The sequence below is a fragment of the Ochotona curzoniae genome, unplaced genomic scaffold (assembly GCF_017591425.1).
Source record: "Ochotona curzoniae isolate NIBS_2020 unplaced genomic scaffold, NIBS_Ocur_1.0 scaffold_3208, whole genome shotgun sequence".
NCBI lineage: Eukaryota > Metazoa > Chordata > Mammalia > Lagomorpha > Ochotonidae > Ochotona > Ochotona curzoniae.
This window is the reverse complement of record NW_024467106.1, coordinates 38,908,218-38,923,709: the sequence shown is the minus strand read 5'-3', so window position 1 is coordinate 38,923,709 and position 15,492 is coordinate 38,908,218. Positions and strand designations below refer to the sequence as shown.

The 15,492-nt window shown below is 37.7% G+C and overlaps 1 pseudogene; it reads right to left on the bottom strand.

Annotated features, from left to right (window-relative positions):
- Positions 1 to 14,809: 14,809 nt before the first annotated feature.
- Positions 14,810 to 15,257, bottom strand: LOC121144961 (annotated as a pseudogene).
- Between the last annotated feature and the right edge of the window lie 235 nt (positions 15,258 to 15,492).

Here is a 15,492-nt window from a genome sequence, read left to right as displayed (position 1 = left end):
GATTTTCTTCTGTATTGTGTGGGTCTCATTCAATCTGTTGAAATTCAGAGCAGAACAAAAAGGCTATTGGAGAATTCATTCTCTATAATTTTTAATTGGAGCTTAGTCTTTTCTTACCTTTAGACCTGAACATACACCATCGAATTTCTTGTTTTCATAACTTCAGATTCAAATTGAAATTATGCATCAGCTCACAGTTTCCCCAGCTTGCTGACTGGGACATTGAGAATTTTCTAGCTTTCATGATTGTGTGGGTCAATTTTGTTTGTCTGTCTATCTTTATCTGTCTATCATCCATCTATCTAATTTTTTATTCCATTTTTTTTCTGGAGAACCCTAACACAGTTAGCATTGTTTGGTCTGCATTAAATAAAAGCTTTAATTAAGCAGAAAAAAATGGTCTGGAAAACAACATTGTTTTCACAAAATTTTTTACTACCAAAGTAGTGATATCACTGCACAAGAAAACAGGCATATGTAAATATTTTATATAAAAGAAAAATATAGCAGAATAAGTGAAGGCAAGGCAATGCATACTTGTGTTGGTGATTCTGGTGATTTGGTTCACAGAAATACATTTAAAGGTCCATTTATCTATTGAAGATAGAGAGATAGAGGAAACATAGATAGAAACAAACATCTTCTACTCACTAATTTAATCCCCCACATGGATGCAATTGCTAAGCCTGGACCGGGATGAAGAGAGGATCACAAACTCCATCTGGATCTCCTTTGTGGGTGGTAGGAACACAGGTTGTCATTGTGACATCCCAAATAATAAAAGATGATGACAGCTAGGCTGGATCTGCAGATACATTTTCAGGCCATGTTAGGTTCTAGGAAAGTCCTGAAAAAGGGAGTGGGGGTGTGTATCATATGAGATCTTGCTTTTCTTTCACAGCTCATTCAGTAAGCTGATGGCCCCAAATTGGTTTCTGTACATGGAATTGGGAAGGACCTGTTTGCCCAGTTCAGTTGTTCGCTCCTAGATGGAATGTGACTCTTACTGATTGGATAGTTTAAGGATGCAGAGTCTTAAGCTGATTGGGTGTCTGTTTCATGCCACTACAGTGGACTGGATGATTTGTAGGTGCACTGATGTAAGCTTGGTTGATTGATTCATATCAGGTGTCATTGCTCTCAGTTGATTGGATGATCATTGCTTAAAAACCCCTGAACCTGCCATTTGAGGAGGATGCTCCCCTCTTCCACTTAGAGTGGTATGGGACAGTCCACTGGTCAGCACAAGCTGGTGAATAAAGACTCCTAAGCACCAAAGGGTTTTTCTCTGACTCATTTCTGGGATAGATTTGGTCAATTGGTCAACTTGCAACAGTCAACTTTTCATCGTTTAGAAACACTAGTAGGAAGCTTCCATAGAACATGAAACAGCTAGTACTTGAACCAGCACTCCAAGTTGGGATGGCAGGTATCACAAACAGTGGTTTAACCCACTATGCTACAAGCCTAGAGGGTTTTTTTTGTTTTTTCATTTCCCAAATTTCCTCAATGAAAGGAAGTTGGGGAGCTGAGGATAAGAAGTGGCTTCATGTTGAATGTTTTATAACAGATGCATAAGAATTTAAATGTAGTTAAACATTTATTCACTTTATTATGTAGTTAAACATTTATTCACTTTAATTTGAAGCAGCACGAGAGAAGCAAACAAGACACATGAATTCTCTCTCTTCACACATACACACACACACACACACACACACACACACACACACACAAATGCACACACACACACACACACACACAGATTGCCCATCCTCTAGTTTGCTCTCCAAAATCACACGATTCCAGGGCTAGACCAGGCTGAAACCAGGAGTCTGGAACACCCTGTGGGTCTCCCATGTCAGTAGCAAGTCCTAAGGACTTGTATAATCATTTCTGTTTCCTAGGATGGGTGTCAGTAGGAAGCTCAACTGGAAAGAGAAGCAAGATTTGACCTGATCAGGCACTCTCGTGCTCTATGAGGTCAAGCCAGTTGACATCACAGTGATACCTGTTTCTACAAACTAAAAAGATTAGAGGGAAAAAACACATGCAAATAATATAACATAAAATTATCATTTAATGCCAAATTCCAACCTTCTTATTATGTAATATTTTAGTTGAAAGTTACAATTGATAAAATAAGATTTAGCCTTTGTTGCAGAGTGACTAATAATTAAGATGTGAAACACGAATGGGCAAAATGAGGAAGAAGAAAGGAAGGAAGGAAGGAAGGAAGGAAGGAGGAGGGAAAGAAGGCACAAAAGGATAAAAAGAAAAAAAAGGAAAGAAAGAAGACATGAAAGAAGGAAGGAATAAAGAGAAAGACGGGAAGCAAGAAAGAAAGAGAGAGAACAAGATCTTGAGTAATCTACAAAGATCACCCTCTCCTGAAAATGCTATTTACTGAGCTTGGCTTGACATTCTTTCATTAGGCTGTGGTACTTGAGGTGTTTTATTATTTTTGTTTAAGAGAAACTCAAGCATTTTGTCTTGTGCTTTCCATTTTCCTCTTAAGTGAAGAAGTGGTTTAACATTTATCTATGTGTAAACTTTACCCATGTAATCCTAGGGTGGTTATGGAGACCTTGCTTTATCCAGCGCATAACTTCAGTTTACCCATGAGTGGCTTTATATTGTGTAGGTTCAACATGTCTACTTCCAGATGGATAATAATCTATTTTTTATTGATTTCCAACCTTGACCTATGTACTTATCTCCCAAACAAAAGGCTATGAAGTGTACAATAAAGTATTCATGTTGAAACACATTAATTCAGAATGTCATTATTTAGAAATAAAAAGCTTTGATTTTTTTGGTGCTAAGGTATGTGAAATATGGGGCGCTGAGTCACAACCAGGTAGCAATAAGTAGGTGTAAATAAATCTAGGTGGAAGAAACAAGCCACCCACAGGATCTGTCAAAAATAGATTGGAGAGGGGTACTTTTAAAAAATTTTTTCTTCTTTCCACTTTTTTATTTCTCCTTGCTTTCTTTGTTAAGATCAAGATTTCAAATTTGAGCATGACAAGCTGTTTGTTATACTTTTTTTGTGATTTTTACTCGTTCAGGTGAATTTTCTAACCCAAAAAGAACATCCTGGCTTTATTTGCTTTCTTTTGTATTGTTAGGTATGTGTGCATGTGATGAGAAATTTTAGTCATATTATGATCTTGGTGGAGTCTACACTCTGGGATATGAGTTGTTTTTTGTTGTGTGTGATTATTGTCATTATATAAATGAAAGACAGATAAATATCACCCAGGAAATCAGTGGCAGTAGTGTCTCAGGATATTTTGTTGTTGTAGATATTTAATTCTATTTTGCATATATATTATTTATGAATACCTTATAAATCTTGCCAAAACATGTTTCAGCAGGTTTGGAAATGGATATCATAAGAAAAATTGTCTAGTGTGGATCAACAGGCTTGTTTTATAAATGTGCTTTTTCATTGTTTACTTTATAAATCATGTATGTAGAAACAAAAAAAAGAAAAGCAAGATATATTAAATGTTGATGAGAAGCTATAGCATGCCCTGTTTCAAAAGCACAAGGAACACACAATTAGCCTAGGGACTTGCCAGTCAAGTTACTGATCACAATAGGGGTCTAAATGGAGAGAAAACATGCCTTTCTCTTTAACTGTCTGTGCTGAGGTGAAATAACTCTAATTTTGAATTCTCTTTTTCTTCTGCAAAGTTTATTATCATCCTGCCTATGGCACTGAGGCCTTTAGCTTTTGACCAACAGAGATAAGAATTACTGAAGGCGGTTCTATTTATCCTCCTTTATCAGTTTCCACGAAGAAGGAAGACATGTTTTTGTCAGTTTTCTTACTTAAGAAAAGGAGGGCACCGTGTTAGAGATCTTGTTTGCTGTGAAAGAAGAATAACTCTATCAATTTGATTGAAGGTGTCAGGAATGTTTGGGGAAACAAGAGAAGCAGAGTTCTGAGGTGGGAAAGGTTTGACATACAGCAACTGCAATGCCTGCTTTGTTTGTGTTTTGATTTAATATACCCACTGGGTTTTTAAGCATCTAATGCCAGAAAAGAGAATTGCGATTTGCAAAGCTGGCTAGAGTGAGCTTTGTGGACATTTGTCCTTGTTTTACCTCTATATGTAATTTTTAGATTTTTTTTTTTTGTGTGTGTGTGTGAAGGGGTCTGGTAGAATTGTTTCCTGATTGAAAGTCATAAGCATTTTATATGCTGTCATTTGGCCGAAGAGGAGGGGCAGGGAGTTTTAGTTGATATTGTTTAAAAATAATATCCTTCACTCACTAAAATTCTCTGTTGCATGTATAGCTGCTGCTGAAAGTATTTTCAACTTAATGTAAACAGTTAAAAATTAGGGCTCCCCCATAATGAAATGAATTGCACTCATACTTATTATAATATTCCCGTTTTTCATTTGTTTACTTTTTTTGTGTGTTTTGATGAGGCACTTCACTTCCCAGTGCCTTGGTTTTCATATCCACATAGTGGGGTCTATAATGTGCTTTTATAACCCTGCAGAGAGGATCAATGAGGTCCGTGGACATGAAGGAGCTTAATAAATAGTATGTGATTTGAGCTTTCTGGATGAAAGGTGCTACGTGAGTACAAAGTAGAGCAACCTCCCACAGGTAATGCCTTTGCCTGGGTAAATCTGATTATAGGCTTTCTTTATCTCTTCAAAGCGGAGATTTTTCTCCTTGATTCTTTCCTGTATCTTCCTTGCAAAAGCTAAGATGCCTATTTACTCTGTACCATTTCCTTTTGAGCTCATACACCAATCAAGGAATGCACTTGCAAAGAGACTTGTTTACTCAAGCACACACACGGACAGTCACGTAAACGCAAGCATGAAAAAACGAGCAGAATGAAAGGAATGTTGTGATCACATCAAACCCCAGAAGGCTCTCAGAACCTCTGCCATCTCAGGTGGAAACACCTTTTAGAGGATGTATTTTCAAATAAAGAGAGTGTATCCCAGGAACACTAAATAAAAACATTTGTTAGCATTATTTAAATCTTCTTAGCAATACAGCATTAGATAAAAGCACTAATAAGGAACAAGTTTTACTGTGTTTTATTTACTTGAGAGTCAGAGAGAGTGACCACTTTCATTTGCTACTTCTCTTCCCAAATGTCCACAATGGTTACAGCCAGAGCCAGTTGGCAGGAATGTAAACCAGTTATTCCACAAGGGTGAAAACAGTTGAATCACATGGAAAATCATTTCTGCTTCCTAGGGTCTGCAATAGCAGAAAATTAAGAGTTGAGAACTTGAAGCTAGGAAGAATTTGTGTACCCTAAAAGATTGTGTAATTTGCAACAAACAAACAAGCAAAACAAACAAACTCCATAATGTTCAAAAATCTTTCAGTGGTTTTTGATATATCTAGAGACAGCAAGTGAGTTTCTGGTCAATGAGTACCATCTTTGTAGTTCTGTGCCCTGGATTCTTTTGGTATACCAGCACCTGAGGGAAAAGGGCAGGATCCATCAGTGATGTCCTCAGCAAACCTGCCAGCCAACTCAGAGATGTGTCATAATGTTTGTGTTTTCAATTTTTTTTTTTAATTTGAGAAGCAGAGAGAAAAATAAAGATGTTTCATGTATTGATTCACTTCCAAATACCTGGGACAACAGGAGTTGGAGCCACAGTTTCAGTCTCCCATGCCGGTGGCAGGAACCCAATAAGTTATCGAACTGTCTCCCACATTCTGAACCATCTGTCAGCTAGTCAGATATCAAAACCCAGGTACACCCCTATCCGACATGTACAGCTTAACTGCACTTAGACCTTTTTGGAATTGTGGGTTTTCTTCTGCACCATATTTGTGAAACATGGGTTTCGTAACTAACTGTACCAGATGTATGAATCTAACCGTTATCTGTAACATATAGCCACTTGATGTGGCAAAGTTTCAATTGACCTGAAATTTGAAGTGTGGCAGATAAGTATGACCTGCTTGTATATACTGTTTCCTTAAACTTATTAATTTATTATAAAAAATAGGACTATAGGAATTCATGCAGTACTTAGGTGAAATTTACGTAGAAAATTTTGTATATACAAGTACAGATTCAGGTTATAAAGACAACTAGGAACAACTTCTTTCCAAATAGTCATGGCGGGGAAAAAAAAAACCCAAAAAACAAACAAACAAAAAACCAAAAAAATGAAGAAAGAGAAAAATAATTTGAAATGAGAATAATATGGCAGGGAATTTTATTTTCCTCACATTTTATCATGTAGGAAATAGTTTCTAAATATTGGTAAGGGTAGCGTTAAAGGTTGATCACATTATTGGGAAAAACATCAATATTGTGATATGTAATTTCATCCTATCAGTTACAGAAAATAGCCTATCTTCAAACACATAATAGACGAAATGTCTTTGGGGACAGCACTTGGCACAATGGTAAAGTCGCTGCTTGGAACTCTGTCACTCTATAGTGTAGTTTTTTGTTTGAGTCTCCACTCATTCACTTCCAATGTAACTTTCTGCTAATGCTCACTCTGGGAGGCAATAGGTAAGAGCTTGAGTTTCTGGGTCCCTGTCATTCGTTTAGGAGATCTACACTGAATACTGGCTCTTTCAGCCTGGCCCTGCCTTGGTGGTTGGTGCATTTGGAAGTGAATCAACAGCTGGAAGATGTCTTCTTGTCTTATTTTTACTATCTCTGTCTTTCAAATAAAATGAAAATCAATAATTTTTTAAAAAAAAATGAATAAAAAATCTTTTGGCTTTTAAAAATGACCAAAAAACTCCTAGTTAAATTATTTCTGAAGCTAACTATTCTGGAATGTTTGGCCATTCTGATGTTTCCCACTGCTCTGCGGACACTTGGCCCACTTTGGTGGTGACTCATTCAGTTCCACTTTCCATCTTGGCATTGAAAAATACATGAGTACCTCCAGTGTGAAAAGAGATATTCTCATGGTCTTGCCTTAAAATTAGATTTAGAACTTTATGACCTATTATTTTGTTACTTCTGTAAGAAAGTTTTTTCAATGGTATGTTATAAAAACTGTGCTAATACGTTTTACATATTAGAAAGATCATCAAATGTGTGAATTATAATGAACTCCTATATAATTTTATTCCAAATTGTATCTCCTATTCAAATATTTTCTTTGAGCTCCAGAACATGTATCCTATAACAGGAAATTTTGAGTAGAGTAAGAAAGAGAGACATCATCTCTGATATTTACTTGTTTTTGATCCTGCCTCCTACAAGTCACAAACATCATGTTCCATGATTTTACTTCCTAAACATTTCTAAAGTCTGACTATATCATTTTAGCTTCACAGTTAGTAAACCTCAGTCTAACTATAGGCCAAGGTGCCAATCTCTCCTTAGACTTTGAAAGATGTCCTATCTGATTTGCCTGTACTTGTCCTTGCCTTATTCCTCTTCTACAATGCAGTGTCAAATTAGACTGCTACAGATGTTTTGTCACAACACTAAACATATATTAACACCTTTATTTCTATGAACAAATTGCTTCTCCAGGATCCACTTACCTGATATTTTGGAAAAGTAAGTCTTAGTGCAGTGGATTTAGATCAAGAATTTAGTCAGACTATCTGAACTCGAGGACTGGATCAGAAGCTGCACATTGTTTAGCACATTATTTGTTTTACACATTCCCCTTTTTTCTTCATATGTACAATAGGAATAATAATATTCCAACTTAGAGGTACTTATAAGTACCAAAATACATTCAAATTTGCTTTAATGAAGTACTTAACATGATGTCATATGAATCCTCCTTTGGTCTGCCATGGGTTCCAAACTGTATGCCTGGGTCTTATCTGAAACCACACGGAATCTCATTGCAGAGCTTCACATCATGGCTCCTATTTGCCACCTTCCCTAGTATTTTACCTTTAACAACTGACACATGAGATGGCCACACGGTAAAGTCCAAAACAAGCCAATGTAATATCATAGCATGGACCTTACAGGGGGAGGTGGAGAGGGAAGAATTGAGAGGTAACGGAATGATAGAACTCAAACTACTAAGTTTGTTGCATAAACAGTGTACGAAGGGAAAATCAGCCAAGGTTTAGTTTTCCTTAATAATTTATTGTGCTATTTAAAAATCAATTCTCATTATCAATTATTTTGATTTATAGCCTTGATCTATTCAGGAACAAAACAAACACTTGTATTGCCCTCACTCTTTTTAAAAATAGCTGGTCAATTTTTACTTGTATGCAATGGTATCAACATTGGTTTAGGTGTATTCTAGAAGCCTTTGTATTAATATCTTGGTCCATAGGTTTGAATCGTTGGGAAATAGTTGAACCTTTAACAGGTGGAGCATAACACAAGTTCCTTTGGTTATGGACAAGATTCCTGTGGAGAGTAGGTTGCTAGAAAGGCCTGAGTTTGGGCCTGGACTCTGATTCCTGGATGACAGTATGAATCTTCTTCCACACCCAGTTCCTCCCCATCATTTACCATACTTACAGAGACCAAACCAATGTGGGTGCCTGGTCTTGGACTTATAAGTCCCCTACTGTGAACTAAACATACTTTTGCTTCATAAATAATTTGTCTTATGCAGCAATGAAAAATTGATCATACCTATTTTTTTCTTACTTGAAAAACCTACTCCAAGGGGTCTTTTTGACCACCAAAACCATTACAAATTCACTTGTTACATATATTTTTGTGTTTCTTCACCTACCAGGGTTTATAGTGATTTTTTTCTAAACATGTATGTGATAATGTCTCCCACCAGACTAAAAGCTATGGGAAGAAACAGACTGTTTCTGTAAGAACAGAAATTCTTGAAATCAAGAGTCCATGTTGATGTCATAATTTGATAAATATTATTTGTTTCATGAAATAGGTAGTTTTCACAAGCATTAAAATTAATATTGTCTGCACTGCTCTACTGCCTCATAAATTTATTTTTACTTCTAAAGGTTTAAAATCTGCAAAAGCATAGCAAACACATAGTAATTTATTCTTAATTATGTCATGGCTAAAGAACAGTTTCATGTTTGGGTTTTCCTGTTGTTTTCACTGATCGAGCATAGGAACCAACCTTACTGCTTTCTGTTATCTGTATTGTTTATTGAAAACTACTGGCATTTAGAGTTAACCTTTTGATAAAGCATTACAGGGAAACATATTAATTCATAAACACACGAAAGAAAAGAGATAAGAATTTAATTTATTGGTGGGGAGAAGATAACAACTATAAATTCTCCAAATCTTCTTTCTCATCTCTCTGTCTATCCTTTCCTCCTTCTGCTGCAGTCACACACATTCCCCTATTTAAATGTATAACAAAAATAATAAATAAATAAAACCATGCAAGCTGCCACCGTAGATGACCTGGGAAGTTTCAAGTTAAGACACATGTATTATTAAAATGTTCTGTTTAAACTCACAGCTCTCCATTGTGATTTAAAATCTGCATGATCATTTTCCAGGATTAATTTTATTTGGCAGCCATTCCAAGATTCTGCTCTTAAAATCACTATGGGAATTAACAAATGCATTTGGTTTCCAAATCTGCTCAGCTTGGTACCTTTAAGCTCTAAAGTGCTCTAAGGTTACTACTTTGAGGTTACTACCCTTGCCCTCTCTTTTGTCACCCTGTTAACTCACAAAAAAAAAAAAAATCTAAGTCCCAAATAGACTTCATAGAGGGCTGTTCAGAGAAGCCACCTCTTCTGAGGGAGAATGCCATTTGCCCAATTGGCCGTCAGTGTTATCAACCAATGAATAATTAATAAGATGTAGACGGGAATAAAATCAATCTTCAGAGTTCTGGAAGATCAGTTGCATTTCTGATGATAAAGATTCAGTGTGTCTGGGAATCATGTAGGAGACGGAGCACATTCATGTACTGGAGAGTTAAGCTGATTTTTCCGGTCCACCCTACTCACTGCCAGTAGTGTAACCCACACAGCTATTCCTGAGCTGGTCCTATCTTCCGTAAATGCTAAGAAGGAAGTAAGAGTAACCATATGGATGTTAAATGACAAAAATTACTCTCTGCCTTGACCCCTTACATATGTGGCTGATTCCTCAGTATTCTCATAGGATACCAACTTTTAATGTTAGTGCCACTGTGAGTAGGTGCTAATTTTTTGAGATAATAACATTATTTTCTTAAAGGCAGAGGTACCAGAGAAATCTTACATATTGGCCAAAAAAGATATAAAGTTTCCAGAAACGATTTTAATCAGTGTGATATCTTTTTAAAGATTTAGTTATTTCTAATTGCAAGGCAGATCAGATTTATGAAGGGAAGGAGAGAAAGATAGAAAGGTCTTGCATCTGCTGATTCACTCCCCGAATGGAGCTGAGCCAATCTAAAGCCAGGAGTCAGGAGCTTCTTCTTGGTTTCCCACGCAAGTACAGGCTCCCAAGGCTTTGGGCTGGCTTCTACTATGTTCTCAGGACATTATCAGGGAGCTGGATGGGAACTGGAGCACCTGGAACATGAACTGGCATCCATATGGAATTCAAGTGTTTGCAAGGTATTTATTGATTGAGCCATCCTGCTGGGCCTGTGAGATCATTTTATTATTTCTAAATTTTGCTGGATGGATTCCCAATATTCAGAGCTTCCTGGATAGACTTAAAGTAGTTACTATACTCACCCCCTGCTATGAATATCTTCAAAATTCATAGAAAATCTATGCTTGAAAAAGCCATGTATGGCTCTTTAAATTCTTTGCACCTATGTGTTAGTGAGACTTTTACACAATCCTTTTTAATATATCCTGAATATATTGGTAATATGACAGCTTATTATACTCATTCTCCTTTTTCTGGCTGTCTATGATAAGATTCTAGAAATGCAGATGTGTTTAAATGATATCTCTAACTCTTTCTCATTGCTGTGGTTGGAGGTCAGTAGTCAGCACAACTAAAGAATAACACGGGTTAAAACTCTTCCAGTTAAATCTCATTTACAGGCTAGATAATGTTTTTTTTTTTTTCATTTTTCCACTCTGGTCAAGTATGTATTTGCACTTCAGTTTCCTGAAATCATTTTGTACATCTCCTCCCATTCTCAGATGAATTTTATTAATTTTAATGAAAAATTAATGTCTGTGCAGTAATACTACTGATGTTTGTTGACATTGCTTTTTTCAGTTTGATGAAATTTCAAATTAAAAGGAATTTTGTGAAGGAACATGGCAGTGAATACCCTTCCTGCTGTCCTCTCAGGTACAATGATCTTCTGGTACCTTGCTTACACATGTTCTGCTCCTGACACTTGAGAGCTTCTTATCCTCCTGGATGTTAATCACTACCTTTAGCTCAGAGAACAATTTTCTCTTGCTGTGGAAATAATAGACTTGCTGGATCAAGGGTTTCTGAATCAGCCTTGAGTCTGCTGTGGTTCAGATATTGGTGCTGGTTCGCTGATCTGGGTTTCCACTACTGTCCTCTCTTTAGTGATTGAATCTCCCCCACAAGAACTCTTTCCCCAGTTGCCTACTCTATATAGTTGATTGATTTGAGCTCTGGTTACTGTCTACAATCAGAGTCACCTGATAATAAACTCTGTTTACCTGCAGGACTATACTTTTTCCCCTTCTGGACATTAAAGATATATATACACACACACACACATACACATATATATATTAATTCTTTTTAAATTGGAAACTCAGATATACAGAGAGGAAGAGAGACAGAGAGGAAATCTGAGCAATGATTCATTCCCCAAGCAGCCAGAGCTGTGTTGATCCAAAACCAGGAGCTCGGAGCCTCTTCTGGATCTCTCATGCGGGCACTCAATCCCAAGTCTTTGGGCTGGCCTTGACTGCTTTCCCAGACCACAAGCAGGGAGCTGGATGGGTAGCAGGGCTGCAAGGATTATAACCGATGCCCATATGGGATCCTGGTGTGTACCAGATGAGGACCGTAACCTTTTGGCTACCGCTCTGGGCCCTCTTCAAGACTCTTTGAATGTTTAACACCAGGCTGTCTGAATTTCTATCCCTACCGAGTCATCCTTTCAGTTTGTTAGCAGGCCGTCCACACAGTCTGTCTAGCGTCCTCCCCACTCTTGGTGTGGCAGTCTATTTCTGTATGCAGCTTTCCTCAGACTGGCCCTTTGTGTTGCTGACCATATTCCTGGTTTTACTACAAAGGAGGATCACACATGGGTACAATCTGTGAGAAGCAGAAAATAGTAAGTATATAATTTTTAAATAAAACCAAGTGAAATGTAATTTTTAATTGTACAGAAACAGTGATTTCTGTAAGACAAATTTTGCCAACTTTTCCATTCATGTTCTGTGTTGATAAAAATCTTTTCTGGGAGCAAATGTAGATAAAACAAAAATGAATAACTTTTGGGCCCGGCGCGGTGGCGCAAGTGGTTAAAGGTCCTCACCTTGCACGCCCGGGATCCCATATGGGTGCCGGTTCTAATCCCGGCAGCCCCGCTTCCCTTCCAGCTCCCTGCCTGTGGCCTGGGAAAGCAGTCGAGGACAGCCCAAAGCTTTGGGACCCTGCACCCATGTGGGAGACCCGGAAGAGGCTCCTGGCTTCGGATTGGCATAGTATCGGCCCGTTGCGCTCAGTTGGGGAGTGAATCATGGGACGGAAGATCTTCCTCTCTGTCTCTCCTCTCTGTATATCCGCCTTTCCAATGAAAAAATACTAAAAATAAATCTTTAAAAAAAATAAAAATGAATAACTTTTTTCCTTTGCAGAAGACTTTGGGGCTTAATTACTGAATTATATATCTAATAACCGGAGGACAGTTGTATAGGTGTACCCTTGGTGACCTTTGGTGAAAATATTTTCTATCTCAGTATGACCTTCAAAATAGATATTTCAGTGGTTCATGTCTATTCCTGACCATCACACCTCTAAAAGAAATTGCTTCATTGCTTGCTCCATAGCCAATGGGTTAGTTACTGTGTTGGCTATGGAGGTTTGCTTTTTGCTTTTCCTTCAATTGCTGATCCATATCTTGACTCAGGCCAGTCATTTTGAAAATACAGGTTGAGGATTTCAATGTGAAGCAGATTGTAAGGTAGGTTCTCATAAAATCCACATGTGAGAAGCAGTTCTGGTTGAAGTTGAGGAATGTCACAGCTGGAGGAATGGATGCCATATTGTTATTAAGATTCATTCTGAAGCTGAGAAATAAAAATCCCATATGTGTGGCATGCATTCTGTTTCAACATATTTAAGTTGTGATTATTCTCAATGAAGTCATTCTCTTGGACTGCTTTGCTTTTATTGGTTGTTTTTGTTTCTTTTCCTGCACTGATGACAGAGCTATCAAATTGATGACATATTCAGGGATAAACTTCTTTCTTTTGATTCGTATTTGGTGCTTTGCTGCATCTTACGAGAGGTACTCATTTTCCACTTAGACACACAGACACTTGTTGTTGGTTGATGTGTTCATAAACAGGAAGGGAACTCCGTTTTACTGGGGAGGTCCGTTGGATACTTAGAGAAGTGCCTCTATCATCTAACAGGCTTTGGTAAGCTCCTTGTAGTACAGCCTAGTTGTGGCTCTGAACAGCTCTGTGGGTTTTGTTTTGCTTTGTTGAGTAGTGGAATGGGAATGAAAACAAACAGCAGCAGAGGATGTCTGCCTTTAGTAAGAATCACCTACAGCTGCAGTTGCCCCGCCCCCATAATTTCCATGCAGTAAGCCGCTGGTGTTTTATTATCCAATCATCAGTCACCAAGCACAAAGTGACTAGATTTAACACAGAAACCGTACTCTGCTATAACCTTGGCCCTTTGATCAATTATATATATATATGTATTACATTATATATATATACACATTTATATATGCATATATACATTTATATATGTGTGTGTATATATGTATATATATATATATATATTACATTTTAAGCTTTGTAAGGGAGAAAATCATTTTAAGATATACCCTTTGGGTCTGGTGCGATAGCCTACTGGCTAAATCCTCACCTTGTATGTGACAGGATTCCATGTGTGCACTGGTTCATATCCTGGTTGCTCTACTTGCCATCCAGCTCCCTGCTTGTGGTCTAGCAAAGCAGCTGAGGACAGCTCAAAAGTCTTGAGACCCTGCACCTGTGTGGGAGATCTGGAAGAAGCTTCTGGCTTCTTATCCTTTAACAAATGAAGCAAAAAAAAAATCTGAATTTCCATGTTGGCAAAAAAAAAAAAATTTAAATGTCATCCCAGTGGTCTTTCAAGTTCTGGAAGATTTAGTGAGTGTCACCTTTATATTTTGATAATGCTTTGATAACCTTTGGGCAATGAGTTAAAAATCTTACCAAGTGTTTCCAGAGGAGTTGAGAAGCAAGGTGACCTCAGAGGCCGTGAACTAAAATGATCCCCTCAAATCATCCTATGTGTTATGAAGCACCCGTTGTGAAGGTATATTAGGCAGTCAATCTTAATTCTGTAATGCCATATTTGAATTATAATATTTGCATTTGCAATATTATATAGCATAAATAGTCTACTTAGTAAATGATGGTCAGGGCCCGATTTGGAAGAAAACTAGACTACCTTCTAATTTAGACACATTTAAGGATATCATGATCCTATTTTCATATTCATGGTTTTGGTTGGTATCCCTAACTCCAAAGATAAGATAAATTCACCTACATTCAAATGGAATGAATAGAATGTTAAAAAGAGGACAGACTTTGAAATTATAAGAAAATATGTTTCATTTTTGTCATTGATTTTCATCAGGACAATTTAATAACTCCTGTCAAAAATTTCTTACAGTATTTTGAATGCGAATGGAAAGAGAAGACACTTTTATTTTTTGTTTGCTTTTGCCTGTCGAGCTTTTACTCATGTGTGTATGCTGCATGGCTGGAGAAGGAACCCGACGATTGTCCCTCCTGTGTGTTTTGCTCTTGCGTCTTTCTGGTGCGAATGACAGCTGAGTTGGTCAGTACAGGGAAACAGAAGTGGCAGGATGGAAGCAGATTATTTGGCCATTTCTCTAGCCCTTTCAGCTGTGTGTCGGACCCGGGCTGATCACGCCACAGGTGTATTAACTACCCGTGAGGTTCATACCAATTCTCACAGCTCCGTGATCATCAGTGATCTCAAATTCATCAGTGTAACCATGCTTCATCATCACAGTTAGAAACCTGACAATGACGTTAGAGCACCGTCTAAGAACCTTGTGGTTTTCTCCTTTTTCCGCGTGGTTCATGCTGCTAAGAGCATTGGCCAGGACGTTCCTGTGCTCCAGCGTGGCATCATGGAAAGATGGCAGGGAGTGAGACCGCATGTTGAAAGAGGTTCTGCAGAGCAAATTGTGTAAAACATCTCACTTAATTCTTACAACACTACTCAGAAATAGGTGCTAGCAACTATGTTTTTTTAAAAAAGATTTATTTGTTTTTTATTGCAAAGTCAGATATACAGAAAGGAGCAGAGACAGAGAGGAAGATCTTCCGTGGCATGGTTCACTCTGCAAGTGACTGCAGGAGGTGGAACTGAGCCAATCCGAAGCCAGTAGCCAG